At 46.3% G+C, this 18,245-nt stretch overlaps 8 non-coding genes across 8 annotated transcripts; 4 read left to right on the forward strand and 4 right to left on the reverse strand.

Annotated features, from left to right (window-relative positions):
• The first annotated feature begins 2,450 nt into the window (after nucleotides 1–2,450).
• On the forward strand, nucleotides 2,451–2,522 carry TRNAE-CUC. The gene has a single exon. It is a non-coding gene; the product is annotated as a tRNA-Glu (tRNA).
• Nucleotides 2,523–3,109: 587 nt separating this feature from the next.
• On the reverse strand, nucleotides 3,110–3,180 carry TRNAG-GCC. The gene has a single exon. It is a non-coding gene; the product is annotated as a tRNA-Gly (tRNA).
• A 3,219-nt stretch (nucleotides 3,181–6,399) lies between these two features.
• Nucleotides 6,400–6,470, reverse strand: TRNAG-GCC. Its single transcript has one exon. It is a non-coding gene; the product is annotated as a tRNA-Gly (tRNA).
• A 4,829-nt stretch (nucleotides 6,471–11,299) lies between these two features.
• Nucleotides 11,300–11,382, reverse strand: TRNAL-CAG. Its single transcript has one exon. It is a non-coding gene; the product is annotated as a tRNA-Leu (tRNA).
• Nucleotides 11,383–14,933: 3,551 nt separating this feature from the next.
• TRNAD-GUC lies at nucleotides 14,934–15,005 on the forward strand. The gene has a single exon. It is a non-coding gene; the product is annotated as a tRNA-Asp (tRNA).
• A 1,228-nt stretch (nucleotides 15,006–16,233) lies between these two features.
• TRNAD-GUC lies at nucleotides 16,234–16,305 on the forward strand. Its single transcript has one exon. It is a non-coding gene; the product is annotated as a tRNA-Asp (tRNA).
• Nucleotides 16,306–17,582: 1,277 nt separating this feature from the next.
• TRNAE-CUC lies at nucleotides 17,583–17,654 on the forward strand. The gene has a single exon. It is a non-coding gene; the product is annotated as a tRNA-Glu (tRNA).
• Nucleotides 17,655–18,091: 437 nt separating this feature from the next.
• Nucleotides 18,092–18,162, reverse strand: TRNAG-GCC. Its single transcript has one exon. It is a non-coding gene; the product is annotated as a tRNA-Gly (tRNA).
• Nucleotides 18,163–18,245: the final 83 nt, after the last annotated feature.

Consider the following 18,245-nt stretch of genomic DNA (forward strand, 5'->3'; position numbering starts at 1 on the left):
GTCGTGGGTTTGGTCCCACAACAAAAGATACCCTGTGTTTTCTCTGTCCCTGGGGCATGTTCTTGGTTCAAATCCCGAAGGACCCCACAGAAAACTGGAGGGCACCAGCTGGCTTGCGGGAAGGGTGTGTGTGCCTACTCTCTTTTTGTAAACCACTCCACTGGTTTACCGGAGCGTTAACCCGCACTCTCGGCTGAAACGGAGAAAAGAAGGCGGATATGGTGTGGGGCCGCAGCAGGAAGCTAGGAGCGGATGCCCTGGGACAACCTGGAGGTGAGAGACGTACCTGAGCTGGGGCAGAACAGGCTGCCAGAAGTGGCAGGAGCCGTATGGGGTCTGAAGGCCATGCGCAAGGGGAGCGGTTGCCAAGGAGCCAGAAGGAATTCTGGGCCTTGGTTCTTGTGTGGAACGAACAAGCAGGCGAGCTAGTAGAGCTGCGGGCAGGGCTCTAGTGCTACCCCCAGCTGGCGGATCAGCAGGGGAGCTACCTGGGCTCTCCCAGGGCCTTGGCAGAGAAAGGAGCGCAGAGTGCCCGCGTTGGTGTTATAGTGGTGAACATACCTGCCTTCCAAGCAGTTGACACGGATTCGATTTCTGACCAGAACATCCTTTTACAACGATCTCTTCTCTTGCCACACCGCTGACCCTACTCACACGTCTGAAGACTCTTCTCCTGATTCCGCCTTCTACCACGCCTCCCCTCTTCATTCCGCACCTCTTTAGAGCCTTCTGAGGATGTTACCCACCTGGGATGTACGAGTGAGCTGCTATATCTCTCCTCCTATATGATCTTCAGATTTCACCTTGTCTAGTTGGATGCTGGATCTCGAGCCTTAAATCCCATCTCACTTCAGTCAGCTTCATTTAACAGCATTTGAACGAAAATGGTGTGCTTACCGTGTTCAACGGGTGGTCTTTTTTCAGTTGTGTCCGACTCTTCATGATCCCATTTGTGTTTTTTGGTCAAAGATACTGGAATCGTTTGCCATTTCCTCCTCCAAGTTAAGGCCTTCGAGGGCTGCATCTTTGGTAGACAAATAGGAAAGAGACTCTGCCAATCTTAGTAGGAGCTATTATTCTGGAGGGCACCAGGGATCTGGATCTCACCTATCAGGACATTCTTTCCAAAGATGGAGATCCAACTGAAGTTAGGCCTGCCCATCCTTTGGCATTCCCGTCCATCTGCTCCAGTAACATTTGGACAAGGGCTCCTATGCAGAGAGACCAACCAGCACGCTAATATATTGGTCTAGGCTTGAGGTGATGAGAACCTGCACTGGGGTGTGGCTATGTCAGTGAGAAAAAGGGGCATACAGGAGAAATATTAGGAACGTAGAAACGACTTGACTCAACAATTATTGGCCATGGCGTGAGGGGGATTGGGCTAAGGGAAAGTGACAAGTATAGGATGATACCTAGGTTGCCACCTTGGGTTACTACCCAAGGACAATGGTGCCTCAATCTCCAATTAGGGGAAAAGGGTGTGAGGGGAAAGATCAAGAAATCTGTTTCGGGCATGGTGAGTTTAAGGTGTCTATGGAACTTCTGTTTCAGAGATGTCTAATTGGCAGATTGACATGAGAGACTGAGGTCAAAAGAGAGGTTAGTACGGTTCAAGACAATCTAGGAGTTATCTCCACAGAAACGATACTTGATGGAAGTGGGGGGAGGGAACCCCATTACTGAGGGTTTGTAAAATGGGACAGGACAGCGAGCTTTGCCTGAGGTCCTCAATCTCTCACCTCTTAACTACTTCCCCTGCCTCCCCACAGAGTGTGGATTTGTAGTTGCACATGCTCCTAAATGAAGTCAGATAAACTATTTGGAAGATTTAGAGATTGATTCTCTCGCGGTTGAGCACGTCCAGGAGAACGAGACTTCCTCCTTCTAGGGCTCAGGACGCATCAAGCTCTTTCTGAATTACTCCTGGCATACTGATAGAGCAGATACTGTCTAGAAAAGAAAAGAAACAGACAGCTAGATGAGAAACAAATGAATTGTTACTTAGCCAAAGGACGAGGCTGTGCAAAGGCATCCAGGTATCTGCAGAGACCCAGAAGAGAAAAAAGCGTAGCCTAGGAACTAAGGGGCAGTTGAAGAGACCCTGTTAAAAAAAAAATGGAAGTAGCAGGGTGTGGAGTGAAGAGAGATTGGGATCTGGGAAAGACAGGTTAGGTAGAGAGGTTTGGGATTCCAATTCTTATCTCATAGGTTCTATGTTCATGCGAGGCCAGGAGTGGTAACATTTAGGAGAATGACTAGAGTGTAGGAGAGGAGCTGTGGTGTAGGTGGGCGTTGGTAGTGACAATGGAACGGCAAGTGAGAGTGATCCAAGGGAGAAATCAGAAGTGATTCCGATGAGTCCCTAAGGGGAAACTGAAGAGGACGCGGGAGCAATGCAGAACGCGAGTGTTGTGCTGAGCAAAGAAGAGACAAAAACTAGTATCTGTTCCCTGGTGGTCTAGTGGTTAGGATTCGGCGCTCTCACCGCCGCGGCCCGGGTTCGATTCCCGGTCAGGGAACTGCTTCTTTTGTTTTGGTTTTTTGCAGGGCCATGGAGGTTAAGTGACTTGCCCAGGGTCACACAGCTAGGGAACTATTTTTTATTACGCTCTCCTTCAATGGGACAATATCAGTCGAGAGTTCTTTCAAGCTCCGCTGCCTGCCCCACAGCTAGCTACTCAGTGGTCCTCAGTGCTCCACACCTAGCTGCTTTGTTCAGTTGCTTCATTTCCCCTGGCTATCTCCCCTAGATCCGAGTAAGAAAGAAAAACTAAGAAGTGCCAGTCCCAAACATTTCTTCAGTCCGTTTAAACCCTCCGGCTGGCAAACGGGTTCAGGGAATGAAGGGACAAGGCCAGGAGTAGGGCCCCAGCGTAGAAAGAGAGGCAGAACAACACTTTAACGAAAGGCCTGGTTAATTGAGTGCCCGGGAAGGAGAGGTTTCCACTCTTTCCGTGAGCTCCTGGACCGCAGGCTTCTCTGACTTCCTCGGGGGACAGGAGCGGGGGCGGGGGGGGGGGGTGTGGGAAGGGAAGGGTGTCAAGGGCTAGTTGGAGAATTTGGGAATGAGGAAGGATCTAAAAGCTAAGTACTAAAAGTACACTTGTGCATGGGCCGGGAATCGAACCCGGGCCTCCCGCGTGGCAGGCGAGAATTCTACCACTGAACCACCCATGCAACCCATAGTCGGGACAGCTCAGAGACCTTTCTGATCTTCTTGAAGACACAGTTAGCCCATGCCCTGCACCCAAAATTTGGTATATTTCATGCTCACGCTAAACTACAACTTACCCGTCCTTCTCCCTCCTAAACTTCCCTCTTCTTCTCCTGTGTCTACTTCCTCCTACATACTCCTCTATTCTCCTCTCTTCCTTCTGCCTCCCCAACCTCCCTCTTCTCTTCCTCCACCTTTTCTCCATTCTCTTTCCCCTCTCCTCTCCCTTCTGGTTCTTCTACTGTTACTACACCACCTCCTCTGGGAAAGTCCAAGGATTGCCTTAAAGTTGTCTAAAGCTATATTGTTGGGAAGTTTCAAAAGGCCCGCGGTCCTTGAGTCTATTTTTCTTCCGATCCACCGTACGCACGTGAAGATTCGGCCTGTGAGGGACAGGGAGTTGGGAAGAAAGGGTCAGTATCAGGGGCCTGGGCAAGTCGTTCCCTCTTCCTTGCAATAGTGTTGAGAGGTTGAGGAGGGACCGTGGGACCACCGTGGTAATCGAAAGAGGACTGCCAGGAGTGGGATTCGAACCCAAGCCTCCAGGGGAGACTGCGTCCTGAACGCAGCGCCTTAGACCGTTCGGTCATCCTGACGAGACACCAAGTGCCTCCCCGCTCCCTTCCTTCTGTGGATAACACTTTCAAAACAACCACAGGCCCAGATTTTGCAGGCCACTTCACCCAGCCTCCTCCACGGGCTCTAACCTCTACTTCTGGCACCTGCACTGTCTAAGAAAATCCACATCCTTCCACACATGCTATGCACCTTCCCGCTAGCCTCTCCAGACCGACACATACACCCTCTGGCGTGGCCCGAAGACCCACACAACAAACCACTCTGACCCTCCCGCACCTTCTGTTCCCCGAATTACCGCAGCCCTATGCTTCTCCAACTGTGTCCGCGACTCTCCTGCCCTAGTCTCTTTGGGGAATACGCGCCCTTCTTTCTAGAGTCTCCCTTTTTCCAACAAGCCGGTCCTGCGGACCTTGCTGGGAGCCAAGCGATGGTTCTCACGACACTGGAGCTGGGGCTCAGTGAGAGCCAGACGCAAGAGAACTCTGTAGCAAGAGTAAGGGGAGGGCTGCGAGGACGCAGGCAGGGCCCTGGGGGATTGGAGGGGGACACTCGGGAGACAAGAGCTGTGACAACTAGATCCAGCAAGGGTCACGAGCTGGTCGTCGGGCGTTCGTGCCCTGTGTTCCACAACAAAAGAGACCTTGTGTGTGCTCTGTGCCTGGGGCGAGTTCTCACTTCATACGCCGCCTGCTCCTGACCCCACCGAAAACTACCTTTAAGGCTAGATTTGTTTTTCTTTTAACGACAACATTCTTTTCGAAAACCACACCACTAGTTTAACGGAGCATTAACCCCTATTCCCTGCTGAAGCAGAGACACACTGGCGAGTATGGTAACGGTAGCGGTAGCGAGAAGCTAGGAGCAGTGGCTTGGGGCAACTGACCACTAGAAGCGTAACTGACTGGGGGAGCAACAGGCTGCCAGAAGAGGCCGGAGCCACGTGGGGTGTGAAGACCGTGGGCAAGAGGAGCGACTGCAAAGTAGCCAAAAGGAGCAAAGGAGACCGCGAGCGAAGAGCAGCGGGCAGGGCACTTTTGCTGGCTCCAGCTGGCTGATCAGCAGGGAAGCTGCTGGGGCTCTCCCTAGGCCTTGGCAGAGGAAAGGAAGCAGGGGGTTCGCGTTGGTGATATAGTGGTGAGCATAGCTTTCTTCCAAGAAGTTGACCCGCGTTTGATTCCCGGCCAACGCAAGCTTGAACACAACCTCCTTTTCTTGGCATAGGGCTGATCCCACTCACGGGTATGAAGACTCTTCTCCCCCCCCCCCCCCCCCCCCCCGCCCTCAGCCACTGTCTTCATTTCGCGTCTCTTTTCTGCTCCCTGGGCTTGTTCCTCACCCGGAATGTACGAGTGAGCTTCTATATCTCTCCTCTTATTATCATCTGCATTTTTCACGTTGTCTGCCTGGATGCTGGATCTCGAGCCCTAAATCCCACCTCACTTCAGTCAACTTCACTTAACATCATTTGAACAATGGTGTGCTTGATGTATTCAAAGCATAGTCTTGTTTCAGTAGTGATCCCATTTGAGGTTTTCTTGGAAAAGATACTGGAGTGGTTTGCCATTTCCTCACATAAGGTATGGCCTTCGAGGGCTGCATCTTTGGTAGACAAAAAGGAAAGAGACTCTGCCTACCCGTCATAGGAGCTATTATTCTGGAGGGCACCAGGAATCTGGATCTCATCCCTCAGGACATTCATTCCAAAGATGGAGATCCAACTGAAGTCAAGCCTGCCCATCCTTTGGCATTCCTGTCCATCTCCCCTAGTAACATCTGGAGAGGGGCGCCGATGCAGACAGACCAACCAGAGCATTTAGTGGGGATGACCAGTGTAGGAGAGGAATATCGGTATAAATCGATGTAGTTGGTACTGATGTTGGAACTTCAAGTGAAAGTAGTCCAGGGTAGAGCACATAGGTGGGTCTAATGGGTCCCTGAAAGTGACTGAGAAAGACGCGGGAGCCATGCAGAAATTCTAAGGTGTACTGAGAAAGAAAGTACGCGTATTTTCTGATGGTCTAGTGGTTAGGATTTGGCGCTCTCAAGCCGCGGCGACCTGGGTTTGATTCCCGGTCAGGGAAGTTTCTTTTACTCCTTACTCAGGAAACCGCCAACATCAAAAAGGTCGCACGTTCTTTTCCGCTTTGCTCCCTGCCCCCAACTCCAAACGGTCGCTACATACTGCACCTTAATTACTTAATTCCCCCAGCCTGTCTAGCCTAGTGAGAGGGGGAAACAATGTAATGAAGAGCCAGTCCCAAGCATCTCTTCGGTCCCACCAAACCATCCTGTGGACAAACTGGTTCGGGGAATGGGGGGCGAGGCCAGGGGTAGGGGCCCAGTGTGGAAGACAAAGCAGAACAAAGTGGTCAATAGCTTTTGCGAGAGACCTGGTCTTCTGCGTGCCCAGGAAGGAGGGTTTTCGCTCGAGAGAAGCAGGCTTCGCAAGGGAGGCTGTCAAGGATTAGTGGGAGAAGCTAGGGATGGTGGTCATAACCAGGAAAGGTGTTCCTTCCTGGACATTACAAGGGTCCTTCCCGGAGCCGTCCAAAAGCTGGGGTGGTAAACACCTTCTGAGAAGATTTATGTTAAAATATCACTTTTGCATGGGCCGGGAATCGAACCCGGGCCTCCCGCGTGGCAGGCGAGAATTCTACCACTGAACCACCCATGCGAGATGTTTCAGAATGTGCTCAGTAATATCTGTGATTTTCGTGAACACACGGAGCTTTCTGGTAGGCCATTCCAAGCATCCATAATTTGACACATCACGTGTTCACCCTAGCCTACAATTTATCCTGCTTGACTTCCTCACCCTCCTCCCTCTTAAACGCCCCTCTCCTTCCCTTTCGTCTACTTCCTCCTACGTACTCCTCCATTCTCCTACTTCTCTTTCCCTTCCTCCTCCTTTTCCTTTTTTTTTTTGCTTGATACAAATTTTTGTTTTACATATAAGGTATTTTATTTTTTCCGTTACACGTAAAGATAGTTCTCAACTTTTGTTTATACAAGCTTTACAATTTCAGATTTTTCTTCCTCCCTCCGCTCCCTCCCCCCTCCCCTAGACAGCAGGTAATCTGATATAGGTTATATCTATATATCTATATACATATAGATATATACACACACATATATATATATATACACATAATAACATTAATCCTATTTCTGCATTAATCCTGTTATAAGAGAAAAAATCAGAGCAGTAATGCAAAACTTCAAAATAGAAAAAAAAACAACAGCACCCAAAACAAAAGAAATAGTATGGTTCAATCAGCATCTATACTCCACAGTTCTTTTTTTTTTCTTCTTCTTGGATTTGGAGGTCCTCTTCTATCATGAGTTCCCTGGAATTCTTCTGTACCATTGCATTGGTGAGAAGAATATAGTCCATCACAGTAGGTCAACACTCAATGTTGATGATACTGTGTACAATGTTCTTCTGGTTCTGCTCATCTCACTCATCATCAGCTCACGCAAGACCCTCCAGGTTTCTCTGAACTCCTCCTGCTCATCGTTTCTTATAGCACAATAGTATTCCATTGTATTCATATACCACAACTTGTCCAACCATTCCCCAATTGATGGGCACCCCCTCAACTTCCAATTCCTTGCTACCACGTAAAGAGCAGCTATAAATATTTTTGTACATGTGGGTCCCTTTCCCCCTTCCATGATCTCTTTGGGGAAAAGACCCAAAAGTGGTATTGCTGGGTCAAAGGGCATGCACAGCTTTATCGCCCTTTGGGCATAATTCCAAATTGCTCTCCAGAATGGTTGGATCAGTTCACAGCTCCACCAACAATGCATTAGTGTTCCAATTTTCCCACAGCTTCTCCAACATTTATTATTTTCCTTTTTTGTCATTTTAGCCAATCTGATAGGTGTCAGGTGGTACCTCAGAGTTGTTTTAATTTGCATCTCTCTAATCAATAGTGATTTAGAGCATTTTTTCATATGGGAATAGATAGCTTTGGTTTCTTCATCAGAAAACTGCCTGTTCATATCCTTTGACCATTTCTCAATTGGGGAATGACTTGGGTTCTTATAAATTTGATTTAGTTCCCTATATATTTTAGAGATGAGGCCTTTATCAGAAGTACTGGCCTCAAAAATTGTTTCCCAGCTTTCTGCCTCCCTTCTAATTTTGGATGCATTGCTTCTGTTTGTACAAAAATTTTTAAATTTAATGTAACCAAAATTATCCACTTTGCATTTTATAATATACTCTATCTCTTGTTTGGTCAAAAACTGTTTTCCTTTCCAAAGATCTGATAGGTAGACTATTCCTTTCTCTCCTAATTTACCTATGGTATCACCTCTTATGTCTAAATAGTGTATCCATTTTGACCTTATTTTAGTATAAGGTGTAAGATGTTGGTCTATGCCTAATTTCTGCCATACTATCTTCCAGTTTTCCCAGCAGTTTTTTTTCAAATACTGAGTTCCTATCCCAGAAGCTGGAGTCTTTGGGTTTATCAAGCACTACATTACTAGTGTCATTTACTATTGCATTTCCTGAGCCTAGCCTATTCCATTGATCTACCACTCTATTTTTTAACCAGTACCAGATAGTTTTGATGACTGCCACTTTATAGTAGAGCTCCAGGTTTGGTACCGATAACCCACCTTCCTTTGAATTTTTTTTCATTATTTCCCTGGATATTCTTGATTTTTTGTTTTTCCAGATGAATTTTGTTATTATTCTTTCTAGCTCTATAAAATAATTTTTAGGTAGTCTGATTGGTATGGCACTGAATAAGTAAATTAATTTAGGCAGTATTGTCATTTTTACTATATTACCTCTGCCTATCCATGAGCAATTGATATCTTTCCAGTTATTTAGATCTGATTTGATTTGTGTGAAGAGTGTTTGGTAGTTGTGTTCATAGAGTTCCTGGGTTTGTCTTGGCAAGTAGACTCCCAAGTATTTTATATTATCTACCGTTACTTTAAATGGAATTTCTCTTTCTATCTCTTGCTGCTGGACTTTGTTGGTCATGTATAGAAATGCTGATGATTTATGTGGATTTATTTTATATCCTGCTACTTTGCTAAAGTTGTTAATTGTTTCAAGTAATTTTGGACTTGACTCTCGAGGATTCCTTAAGTATACCATCATATAATCTGCAAAGAGTGATAGTTTTGTTTCCTCCTTGCCTATTCTAATTCCTTTAATTCCTTTCTCTTCTCTGATTGCTAAAGCTAACATTTCTAGGACAATATTAAATAGGGGTGATGATAGACATCCCTGTTTCACCCCTGATCTTATTGGGAAGGCCTCTAATTTATCTCCATTGCATATAATACTTGCTGATGGCTTTAGGTAGATACTGTTTATTATTCTAAGGAAAGCTCCACCTATTCCTAAACTCTCCAGTGTTTTTATTAGGAATGGGTGTTGTACTTTGTCAAAAGCTTTCTCTGCATCTATTGAGATAATCATATGATTTTGGTTGGTTTTCTTATGGATATGATTGATTGTATTAATAGTTTTTCTAATGTTGAACCAGCCCTGCATTCCTGGTATAAATCCCACCTGGTCATAGTGTATTATCCTGGTGATCACTTGCTGTAATCTCCTTGCTAATATCTTATTTAAGATTTTAGCATCAATATTCATTAGGGAAATTGGTCTAGAATTTTCTTTCTCTCTTTTTGCTTTGCCTGGTTTTGGTATCACCGCCATATTTGTGTCATAAAACAAATTTGGTAGAACTCCTTCTTCACCTATTTTTCCAAATAATTTGTATAATATTGGAATTAATTGTTCTTTAAATGTTTGGTAAAATTCACCCGTAAACCCATCTGGCCCTGGGGATTTTTTCTTAGGGAGTTCATTAATAGCTTGTTCAATTTCTTTTTCTAATATGGGTTTATTTAAGGATTTTATTTCTTATTCAGTTAACCTGGGCAGTTTGTATTTTTGTAAATATTCATCCATTTCATTTAGATTGTCAAATTTATTGGCATACAGTTGGGCAAAATAATTCCTAATTATTGATTTAATTTCCACTTCATTGGTGGTAACATCACCCTTTTCATTTTTGATACTGGTAATTTGGTTTTCTTCTTTCTTTTTTTAATCAAATTAACCAATATTTTATCTATTTTATTGTTTTTTTCATAAAACCAGCTCTTAGTTTTATTGATTAATTCTACAGTTTTTTTGCTTTCAATCTTATTAATTTCTCCTTTGATTTTCAGGATCTCTAATTTAGTGTCTAATTGGGGATTTCTAATTTGTTCTTTTTCTAGCTTTTTAAGTTGCATGCCCAATTCATTAATCTCCTCTTTCTCTTTTTTATTCATGTAAGCATTTAGAGCTATAAATTTTCCCCTAAGCACTGCTTTGGCTGCATCCCATAGATTTTGGTATGTTGTCTCATTATTGTCATTCTCTTGGATAAAGTTATTGATTGTTTCTATGATTTCTTGTTTGGCCCATTCATTCTTTAGAATGAAATTATTTAGTTTCCAATTGATTTTCATTCTACTTTTCCCTGGCTCTTTCTTACATGTAATTTTTATTGCATCATGATCTGAGAAGGATGCATTTACTATTTCTGCCTTTCTACATTTGACTATGATGTTTTTGTGCCCTAATACATGGTCAATTTTTGAAAATGTGCCATGTACTGCTGAGAAAAAGGTATATTCCTTTCTATCCCCATTCAATTTTCTCCAGACATCTATCATGTCTAACTTTTCTAGTCATCTATTCACCTCTTTCACTTCTTTCTTATTTATTTTTTGGCTAGATTTATCTAATTCTGAGAGGGGGAGATTCAGATCCCCCACTAGTATAGTATTACTGTCTAATTCCTCTTGTAACTCATTTAACTTCTCCTCTAAGAACTTGGGTGCTATACCACTTGGTGCATACATATTTAATATTGATATTACTTCATTATCTATAGTACCTTTAAGTAAGATGTAATTTCCTTCCTTATCTCTTTTAATGAGATCTATTTTTGCCTGCACTTTGTCTGAGATAAGGATTGCTACCCCTGCCTTTTTTACTTTAGCTGAGGCATAATATATTCTGCTCCAGCCTTTTCCTCCTCCTTTTCTCTATCCACCCTGTCCTTTTCTCCATTCTCTTCCTCCGCCCTTTCCCCCGCTTCTCCTCTCCCTTCTGGTTCTCCTCCTGCTGCTACACCGCCTCCTCGGGGAAAAGTCCTCCTATTGTCCTGAACAAGAGCATCTGAAGCTATATTGTTGGGAAATTTCAGAAGGCCTGAGGTCTTTGTGTCTGTTTCTCTTCCAATCTACCCGCCGCTAAAAGTCCAGTGTAATCCTCCGACGGTGCACTCTTCGCCACACTGCCTTCATTCACAAGCACGCACGTGGAGGCTCGGCCTCTGACACCAGTGAGCTGGAGAGAAGGGATCAGGGTGGAGTTGGAGTCCTGGGTAGGTCGTTCCCACTTTCTTGAATTGCGCTAACGCAGCGGCGGAACCGTGGGACCACAGAGGGAGACCAAAAAAAAAAAAAAAAAGCTGTCAGGAGTGGGATTCGAACCCACGCCTCCAGGGGAGACGGCGACCTGAACGCAGCGCCTTAGACCGCTCGGCCATCCTGACGAGACACCAAGTGCCTCCCCCCCTCCCTTCCCTCTGTGGATAACACTTTCAAAACAACCACAGGCCCAGATTTTGCAGGCCACTTCACCCAGCTTCCTCCACGGGCTCTAACTTCTCCTTCTGGCACCTGCACTGTCTAAGAAAATCCACATCCTTCCACACATTCTGTGCGCCTTCCCGCTAGCCTCTCCAGACCGACACATACACCCTCTGGCGTGGCCCGAAGACCCACACAACAAACCACTCTGACCCTCCCGCACCTCCCGTTCCCCGAATTACCGCAGCCCTGTGCTTCTCCAACTGTGTCCGCGACTCTCCTGCCCTAGTCTCTTTGGGGAATACGCGCCCTTCTTTCTAGAGTCTCCCTTTTTCCAACAAGCCGGTCCTGCGGACCTTGCTGGGAGCCAAGCGATGGTTTTCACGACACTGGAGCTGGGGATACAAATGGAGAAGTGGCTCAGAGAGAGAAAAATGGAGACTTGCTCTCACTAAGCGTCCAATCTCCTGAAAACCCGACTTCGCCTGATACATTCCCAAGGCTGGAGAGCCTCTGTGAAGGTGCTGGCCTAGCAGTGACCAAGACAAACAGCGGAAGTGGGGTTCAAATGTCATGTCATGTCGACTGTAAGGCGTGTGAGGCAGTTTAGACCCTTAGATCCTTAGAAGCATTGAGAGGATTTCCTCTTGTTGGGCTGGTGTTGGGGGAGACCATTCCAAAAAGGGGGCGGGGCTGGCGGGTAAGGATGGGGTTGGCTTGGGAAAAGGACCAGATCAGTATTGCAGGGGGAGGGAAAGGACCTGCTCCAAGGGGCAGCCGATGCGGTCCCTGAGCAATCAGCTTATCTCCCTTCTCGTCCCACCACCCACCTACCTGCCCAGTGCCCACCAACCTCCAGGCGCAGCATCCTCACAGCAGCACCCTTTCTCCGGCACATCTCCCTACCCGTCACTTTCGATCCCCTTTTCCTCCTTAGGTATCTCCTCCTCTCCAGTTCCCCATTTTGCTTCCCCCAGAGGTCCTTCTTGATCGAGAGCAATTTCCAGGCTCTTAGACTGTATCCTGAAAGGACGGGCGTTTTTTTTCCTCTACTATCCTCGAACTTAGTTACGTTTTTTAAAGCATATCGATACCTCTATTCCAATACCATTAGTTCCATCGGAAATTTTTTGGATTTCATTTTATGCATTGAAAACCGTTATCCTGAGAAGGAATTTGTAGGTTGCTGGAGACTTTCAAACACACATACTGACGCTAGCACTAACTCACACGGTAAGTTGATGAATTTCTTCTTTTGGAAATCAGTTCCTTCAATTCCGAGAAAGGACCGAGAAAGCCAGAGTAATTTGACTAAGAAGGCAGGGGAGGTGTGGAAGGAGGAAAGGGCTTTGTGTTTTGTCAAGGTCTGAAGCCTTGGGCCCTAAGTAAAAATTGTGAAGCAAGTGAAAAGTGTATGTTTAGGGTCGGGACTGTAGACAAGGGCAACCAGTACAGTAGCTTCCTCGTTAGTATAGTGGTCAGTATCCCCGCCTGTCACTCTCGATTTCCCCGACGGGGAGCACTTATACTTTTTCCTTTTTTTTTTTTGTTGATGGAGCAATGAGGTTAAGTGACTTGCCTAAGCGTCACAGTGTCAAGTGTCTGAGGTCGGACTTGAACTCAGGACCTCCTGGGTCCAAGGGCAGCGCTTTACCCACTGCGCCACATAGCCGCCCCATTTACAAATTTTTTTGTGTGAGGCAGTTGGGGTTAAGTGACTTGCCCAGGGTCACACAGCTAGTAAGTGTTGTGTCTGATGTCGGACTTGAACTCAGGTCCTCCTGAGTCCAAGGTCAGTGCTTTATCCACTGCGCCACCTAGCTGAACCACCCACTTGTAACTTTTAATAAATATTTTTATTTAAAATTTTGAGTTCCAAATTGTATCCCTCCTTCCCTCCTTGCCCCCTCTCTGAGGCAGTAAGCTATCAGATATAGGTTATACATGTGCATTTATGTAAAACATTACTATGTTAGTCGTTTTGAATAAGAAAACTTGAATAAAAGAACAAAGAAAGAAAATCAAAACTAGCACGCTTCAGACTGTGTTCAATCAATATCAGTTCTTTCTTAGGAGGTGACGAATATTCTTCATCATTAGTCCTTTGGGACTGTCTTGGATCATTGTACTGCTGAGACTAGTTAAGTCATTAACAATTGTTCATCGAACAATATTGCTGTCACTGTGCACAACTTTCTCCTGGTTCTGCTCACTTCACTATATATCAGGTTCATACAAGTCTTTCCAGGCCTTTCTGACACTTCCCCACCCCCCCGCCCCCGCCTTTTTTTTTCTGCACACATTACACAATCTCAACCATCCTCTTCTCTTTCTCCAAGCAGAAGGTGTCAAAGCTTCCGTGAAACCTAAATGACAAGACAAGAAAGGCTGGAAGATAGAATGGGGGTGGAAGGGCCGAAGGGATGAAGAGACAGGGGTAGGATGGGAAGGAGACTAGGGGTCGAGATTATTGAGAAAGAAAATTACCCCCTTTCTTGTCCTGCTCCCTTACTGTTTTACTTCGCTTTTCTGAATATGCCGCCAGATTAGGGGGGTGGAAGCGGGCAGAAGGAAAACCAGAGTAGTTTAGCTCCCATCCCTAGCATTCATTCCGCTCGCCTCTACTGTCCCCCTAGCAAACTCCGGGGTTGAGGGATAGGCGGCACGCTGGGAAGAGGGTTGGAAGCAGGGCAGCGTGGTAGAGGTGGACTTTGGCCCGTGGGTTTCGCCTTTATATGCTTTGGAAGCCTATGATGCTATCTTGTTCAGGGAGGGCTTTCCCAGCTACCCAAGAGTCCGGAGGTAAGGGTGCGTGGGCAAGGCCTAACAGGTCTCCTCCCCCTCCCCTCCCCACCGCCCTGGTCCTCTCCCGCCCCCCCCCTTCACGATTAGGGTGGATTTGATGGGCCTGACCAGTCAAAGTGCTCCTTCCTGGGGATGCAAGATTTTTTTAGCGAGCTGTCCAAAGGTTGAGCTGGGCAGCAAGAGACCTCAGGAAAGAACTTGTGGGGGGAAAGAGGCGGGGAAGCATATGAGCAAAAAACTTGGTTAAGTTTTTAAAAGCATATTGATAGTTCTATTTCAAAAATATTAGTTTCGTTGGTAATTTATTGGATTCCATTTGATGCATTCAAAAAACTTTGTCCTGAGGAGTTCATAGGCTGTTGGAGACTTTGAGATAGATCAAACACACAGACTAACTCACAAAGTTGGAGAATTTTTCTTTTGGAAACCAACCTCTTCAGTTCCGGAAAAGGACCTACGGAAGAGGCCTGTTGTGGAGGACAACAGAAGAAGGGTACAGTGGCTGCGGGGGTAGCTTGCGGGATGGAGTTAGGAGAGCTCGTGTGATTAGAGTCAGGCAGGCAGCTAAGGCAGGGAAGGAGTACCCGACCTTTGTGTTTTGTCAAGGTCTGAATCTTCGAGACCTACGGAAAGAGCCCCAACATGGATAAGAAGGTTGAAGTGTGTGCTCAAGGTAGTTGAAACTGCAAATAAAAGTATTTTGTAACTGTCCTCGTTAGTATAGTGGTGAGTATCCCCGCCTGTCACGCGGGAGGCCGGGGTTCGATTCCCCGACGAGGAGGTTTCATTGCGTTTTGTACAACACAGCAAAGGTATGGAATGAGGTCGGGGTCCGGGTTTGCGTGTGTGTCAAAGCGAGGTTTATAATATTCATCCTAGTCGATTACACATATGTAATGATTACACTAACTACTTGAAGTTTTGGGGGTTACCATATAACCCTAGAAAAGGAGACTGACTCCAAAGCTTAAGTCATCAACCAGTTCCCCTGATATGCTAGCATTCCCCCGCTCAGTCTCTGGCCTATTCTGTGCGGCTCCTGGGAGCGAGGCCAGGGGCAGGGGCTCGGGCTCAGTGTGGAAGGGGAAGCAGGACAGAGTGGTCAACAGCTTTTGCGAAAGGCCTGTTTTGTCTGTGTCCAGGAAGGAGGGCTTTCCCGCTGTCCATGTGACCGAGAGAAACAGGCTTCGCAAGGTAGGAGAGGGGTGGGAGAATGTCAAGGGCTAGTGGGAGAAGCTGGGGTGACCAGGAAAGGTGCTCCTTCCAGGAGATACAAGGATCCTTCCAGTAGCTGTCCTAAAGGTGGGAAGGTAGACACCTCGGGAGAGGATTGATGGACATCTCCTCAGTTTTCAATTATTTGGCAACACAAAAAGAGCTGCTATAAATACTTTTGTACATATGGGTCCTTCCCCCTTTTTTATGTTCTCTTGAAGATACAGACCTAATAGTGGTATTGATGGGTCAAAGGGCAAGCACAAGTTTTATAGCCCTTTGAGTATACTCAAAGTATACTTTATAGTATAGCCCTTTGAGTATATATATATATATATATTGATATAGAGTAATATATATATTACTCTATATCAATACTTTTGGCTTCGTTGGTAATTTATTGGATTTTATTTTATGCATTCAAAACCGTGATCCTAAAAAAGGGTCTTTAAGTTGCTGGAAACTTTCAAGGGGGGGCAAACAGATCAACATGCATACACTTGTACACAGATGACACACACGCCTGTAAAAAGAATTTCTTCCTTTGGAGAGAAGTCTTTTTAATTCTGGAAAATAATGGACTTCCTGTAGGACAAGTGACTAAAGCTCTGAAGGCTGCGGCGGTGACACCCGGGGTGGAGTGAATGGGAGAGGGGTTCGAGGGGACAGCGGAGACAAGGACCGGCGAGGGACTTTTGTAATTTATGACGCTCCGAAATTGAAACCTAAGAAACCCCAAACCAGAAACTGGAGCGAAAGAGGAAAGTAATTACAACGCACTCCAAACGGCGCCTTCCTCGTTAGTATAGTGGTGAGTATCCCCGCCTGTCACGCGGGAGACCGGGGTTCAATTCCCCGACGGGGAGATGTCCTGTTTCCTTTTTTTTTTTCAACAAGCATTTATTTAATTTTTTCCAATTATATATAAGGGTAGTTTTCAATATTCATTTTCATAAGATTTAGAGTTCCACATTTTTCTCCCTCCCTCCCTTTCCTTCCCCCTTCACAAGACCACAACCAGGTTATATATGTACAATCCACAAGTGCTCTTTTTATCAGTTCTTTCTATGGAGGTGGATAGTAAGCTTCGTCATTAGTCCCTTGGGATTGTCTTGGATCATTGCATTGCTGAGAGTAGTTAAGTCAACTGCTACTCTTTGAACACACACACCGTGGACCGTGCTTCTTTCCCGCCTGCACCTCCAATACCCAGTTTAAAACCTCTCTCCCAATCTTCCTCCTAGCCATCAGACCGTTCTCTCTCCTTTGCTGGATCTTTTTGTACATCACGCGCTACAACTGAAGCTTTTTCTCTTTTTCTCTGGAAAAATTATTGGGCCCCTTCTCTTCTCCCTCTACTTTTTCACTTGTCTCATCGACTTCCACGATTCCCAAATCTACTTTTCCTGACTCAATCTCTTCTTACCTCCAATCTCGCATCTCCAACTGCCTTTCAGACATTTCAACCTGGATATCCAGTACATACCTGAAACTCAATAAGACTCTCGCCTTCTAGGGCTCAGACCCGGGGCCCAACCAAGCTCTTTCTGAGTTATCCTTGGCGTACTGACTGGCAGGGGCCCAGTGTGGAAAGTGGAGCAGAACCTGGTCAAAAACAACACATTGCTACTGACTCGAAAAAACAAAAAAGCAAAAAACAGGCAGGCAGAGCATAACCAAATGAATTTTAGTAAGTTCAAGGAAGAGGCACCGAGGTATCTTCAGATGTTCTGAAGAAAGGGGAAAGAAAGCATGGCACAAGAGCAAAAAGGCAGCTGAGACGATCCAGTAAGCGAATGAAATGTCTAAGGGCGGCAGGCGGCACGGTGTGGAATGAGGACAGATTCAGTTCAGGAAAGACGGCAAACTCTTGTGTACGTGGGGGCTTTGTTCAAGTGAGGCCAGACGTTGGTAACATTTAGGAGGATGGGCTGACGTGTGGGAGAGAGACAGTGGAGTAGTGGGCATCTGTTCGGAGGGACCGTACAGTCTGGCGGGTAAATGATCCAGGGGAGAGGCCAGACATAGGTCCAATAGGTCCCCGGAGAAAGTTGAAGAAGACAAGGCAGGCAGAAGCATTGAACTGCAGAAGGAGGAAGTTAAGAACAGCAAGCTGTGTTCCCTGGTGTGTTCGCTGGTGTGTTCCCTGGTGGTCTAGTGGTTAGGATTCGGCGCTCTCACCGCCGCGGCCCGGGTTCGATTCCCGGTCAGGGAATGTTGTTTTACACGTGACCACCACCAAGTTCTTTCGCCCTGATGTCTTCCAGTTGTTGGGGTACACAGTCGCCACATTTCCCCTGGTAGTATCGCCAAGTGCTTCAGGAAAACCAGAATAGAGTTCGTCCAAACTGTTCGGATGACAACTGCGGATGGGTGGCGAGCCGCAGGGGTACAGCAAGCAGGGAAGGCGAAGCAGAACGGAGCGGGCACCAACTTTTGCCAAGAACTTGGTCTTTTAGATGACCAGAAAGGAGGGCCTTCCCCCCTTCTTAAAGTAGGAGCGAGAGGGTGGCAAGGGCTAACGCCAGAGTGTAGGGATGGTGTTCCTGACTAGGTAACAAATTTTTTCAGGAGATGAGCCGTCCAAAAGGCGGTCTCAGAGGGCAGCCGGAGACACAGACAGAGAGGCACTTGTGTTTAAAAGTTAATCTTTGCATGGGCCGGGAATCGAACCCGGGCCTCCCGCGTGGCAGGCGAGAATTCTACCACTGAACCACCCATGCCAGACACTCCTTAGTTTGCTCAGTGACATCTCTGATTGTCATCGACAAATAGATGCTTTCGATAGGCCGTGCCTGAATCTAAA

Source organism: Dromiciops gliroides, chromosome 4 (genome assembly GCF_019393635.1).
Source record: "Dromiciops gliroides isolate mDroGli1 chromosome 4, mDroGli1.pri, whole genome shotgun sequence".
NCBI lineage: Eukaryota > Metazoa > Chordata > Mammalia > Microbiotheria > Microbiotheriidae > Dromiciops > Dromiciops gliroides.